Source organism: Octodon degus, unplaced genomic scaffold (assembly GCF_000260255.1).
Source record: "Octodon degus isolate 3935 unplaced genomic scaffold, OctDeg1.0 scaffold00048, whole genome shotgun sequence".
NCBI lineage: Eukaryota > Metazoa > Chordata > Mammalia > Rodentia > Octodontidae > Octodon > Octodon degus.
This window is the reverse complement of record NW_004524624.1, coordinates 11,105,203-11,109,183: the sequence shown is the minus strand read 5'-3', so window position 1 is coordinate 11,109,183 and position 3,981 is coordinate 11,105,203. Positions and strand designations below refer to the sequence as shown.

General features: G+C 42.2%; 1 protein-coding gene across 2 annotated transcripts in view; it reads left to right on the top strand.

Moving 5' to 3' along the window:
- CUNH1orf54 (chromosome unknown C1orf54 homolog) overlaps positions 1 to 3,981 on the top strand; it is a 12,025-nt gene that overhangs the window by 4,533 nt on the left and 3,511 nt on the right. The gene's annotated exons all lie outside the window — the stretch shown is intronic.

Below are 3,981 nucleotides of genomic sequence, written 5' to 3'. Positions count from 1 at the left end.
CCCCTAAAACACTGGGAGTTGGGTATGGTGGTGCATGGCTGTAATCCCAACATGTGGGGCACTGAGGCAGGAGCATTTCAAGTTCAAGACCAGCCTGGGCTACATAGTGAGACCCTGTCTCAAAACACACAAAACCAAAATATTTGGTGACACTGAGTTTCGGTCCAACAGTACGTAAAAGTTTGTTATCTTTGCCTAAAATGTCTGAGGATGCTGATGAGAGAGATCCTAGATGTTGTTAGTACCTTCAAGGGATTTATAAAACTCAGAATAAAAGGCATGTTACAGGGCTGGGGAGATAGCTCAGTAGAATAAGCGTTTGCCTGGCAAGCGCAATGGCCTGAGTTCAGTCCCCAGTTCTGCCAAAATAAATAAGTAAATAGTGTGTTACAATGTTGTTATCTATACTGTAAGTTTGAGAGCGTATATGACATAAGCAAGTGCCCCAGCCAGCACAGTGAGTGAAAGCTGTGGAGCGTAGAATTGTCTGAAGATTTTTTTTTCTTTTTTGGCTGAACCGGGGATTGAACTCAGGCCCTAGCGCTTGCCAGGGAAGCACTTATTCCACTCAGCCATCTCCCCGGCCTGTCTGGAAGATTTTAGGAGGTGACTGTGCTTCTCTACCCTCGTCCCATACTAGGAACAAACCCAGGGCTTTTTCACTGAGCTAAATCACAGTCCTTTTTTGACACAGGATCGTGTTGCTCAGGTAGGGCTAATGCTTGCCATCATCCTGTCTCTGTCTCCCTCAGAGTGCTGGGATTATAGGTCTGCAAACTGTGTGCTGCATTTGCCTTTGACTGTGCTCTGTATACAATTGTATAATCTGAAGACTAGGTGAGCTTTTTTCTCTTTAGTTTTGGTTTTTCAAGGCAGGTCTTACTATGTAGCCCAGGCTGGCCTCAAACTCGAAGCGATTCTCCAGCCATAGGCTCCTGAGTGCTGGGATTGTAGGCATGTGCCATCATGCCCAAGCAGGTGAGATTTTGACTAGCAGGAAATTATGAGAGGCTGACCTCAATTCAGAGAAAGAATGGTTACTGCACAAATGTAAGAGCTCCATAGGTGTGGGAAGTGCAGCAAGCATGATAGCATGGGTTAGTAGACGGGGCATGACTGAAGAAGTCTGCAGAGAATAGTAGGAAAAAAAAAGAAAATGTACAAGGATTCTAGTATTTGCATAGAAATTCCATATATGGCAAGATAGGGCTAAAAAAACCAAAAGATATTGCTAAAAGCCTGGGGTAAAGGGCCTGCTTAGGCAGATGCAGGGGCCGGAAGTTTGATCCCCTGGCCTGCTGTGCCAGTCCTGCCTCTGAGGCAAGCTGAGGCAGTGATTGCAACTGGGCGTGGTGGTGCGTACCTGTAATCCCAGCACTCGGGAGGCTGTAAACAGGAGGATCACTACAAGTCCGATCTACACAGTGAGACCCTGTAGACCCTGTAGACCCAGTCCTAAAATACAAAAAAAAAAAAAAAAAAAGCCTGGGGTAGCCAGGGATATGGCTCAGTGGCATAAGGTCCTGAGTTCAATCCCCAGTACAAACAAACAAAAGCCTATAATCCCAACACTTACGAGGCTGAGGCAAGAGGATCACTGTGAGTTTGAGGCCAGTATGGGCTATTTGGTAAGTTCAAGGACAGCCTGAAATACATCATAAGACCTTACCTTAAAATAAGGACCTAAGGGGCTGGGGAGATAGCTCAGTTGAATTAGTGCTTGCCTGGCAAGTACAACGGCTTGAGTTCAATACCTGGCTCTGCAAAAAAAAAAAAAAAAAAAAATAAGGACCTAAAATTGTCTATAGTATGAAATGTCAGGCTGGAGTTTGTACTTATAAGCAAGAAGGAGTCTTTCAGTATAATCACAAGATGAAACTGTCCTGTTAGAAAAACTACTTACCGGGACCAGAGAGATGGCTCAGTGGAATAAGTGCTTCCGTGGCAAGTGCAAGGGCCTGAGTTCAATCCCTGGTTCCGCAAAAAAAAAAAAAAAAAAAAAAAAAAAAAGAAAAACTACTTACCTGGTTGTATACAAGGCAATCTGGTAAAGATCTGGACTAAGGAAGTAGTGCTATGAATTGGATGAGAAAAATAAGTATTTTGAAGAAAATGCTTTGTTTCAGTGATAATTTCATATAAGAAATAATTCAGAACTTACAGGTTTTAAGTATAGTTGGAAAATGGTTAACCAAAATGACAACTATGAAGGTTGGGGAGATAGCTCAGTAGAATAAGCGCTGGCCTAGCAAGTGCAAGTTCCTGAATTCAATCCCCAGTACCACAAAGAAAAAAAAAAAAAAAGACAACTGTGGGGAACAGAGTGGTTTGGGAGGAAGTTATAAACTTGGTGTTGAACAAGCTGAATTTATGCTGATTTCCTTAAAAGAGAACTGTCGGAAACGAAGCTGAAATAGGTCAGGACTTTTCTTTTTTGGTACCAAGACTCAAATCTAGGGCCTCATGCTTGCTAGGCAGGCACTGCACTGCTGAGCTCATCCCTAGGCCAAGACTAGAGTTTTATTTATTTATTTTTGGTGGCCGTCTCAGCCCACCCGGGGGGCGGGGCTGGAGCAGCATGTGGTGCTGGGGATCAAACCATGGTCCCTGGGCACTTGCCTAAGCAGGCACTTTAGACCGCTGAGTTATCTTACCAGCCCCTGAGACTAGAATTTTAAATGCAGAGTCACAGCTAAGAAATTAAATGAGGAAAAAAAATTTAAAAAGAAAGTAAATGAGGGACAGGTATGGTGGCATGTTTCCGGGAGGCAGGAGGATTTCAAGTTTGAGCCTAACTGGGACTAAGACCCTGTTTCAAAAAAAAATTTTTTTTTTTAATTTTATTTGTGTGTGTGTGTGTGTGTGTGTGTGTGTGTGTGTGTCTGGTCAGCTCAGCCCACCAGGGGGCGGGGCTGGCTGGCATGTGGTGCTGGGGGATTGAACCCTGTTCCCTGTGCTTTGCTAAGCTTGTTCTAAGTAGGTGCTTTAGGCCACTGAGCCATCTCACCAGCCCCCAAAATTTTTTTTTAAAAATTTGTTTAAAGGCTTAGGATGTATCTTAGTGTAAAGGCCCTGAGTTCAATACTCCATACCACAAAAATAAATAAACCTAGTGTAGCACATGCCTATAATTCCAGAAGTCAGGAATGCTGAGGCAGCATGATCACTAATTCAAACCCAATCTGGACAATTTAAAGATTTAGCAAGGCCAGATATGGTGGTGTATTCCTATAATTCAAGTACTACTTGGAAGGCTAAAGCAGGAAGATCCCTGTGAGTTCAGGGCCAGTGTAGGCTACAAAGTTCAAGGCCATCCTGAACTGCATAGTGAAACCTTGTCTAAAAAGACAAAAAAAAAAAAAAAAGACAAGAAAAATAAATTTAAGCATCAGGTGCTCCCCTCTGTAGACCAGTTGAAATCAACAGTTCAGTTATCCAGGCCATACTGTGTACATACATAAATATATCTCTCCCCCACCCCCCTGTCCTTTTTTTCATCCCAGTTCTTCCTTCCCTTTGAGTATTCTTTCCCTTTCACAGCAACTATTGTACCTTTCGATTTTATTTATTCTTTCAGGTTCTTACACTACTAAGACAATAAGCACATGTGGATCTGATTTTTTCACTTGCAAGTATGGCCTCTAGTTGCATCCATTTACCAATAACAACCTCAAATTTATATTTTTTATAGTTGAGTAATACTTCATTGTGTAAAAATACCACATCTTTTTAATCCATTCCTTGGTTGATGGGAATTTAGGTTGTTTCCAAGACTTAACTATGACAAATTGCACTGCTATAAACATTGGGACACATATATCACTGTGATACAATGTTTTTAATTCATTTGGAAAAATATTCAGTATGGGAATACCTGAGCTGAATGGGACTTCCAATGCTAGCTTTTTGAGAAAATTCCAAACTGATTTCCATAATGGTTGTACCAGTCTACACTCCCACCAGTAGTGAAGGGTTCCTTTT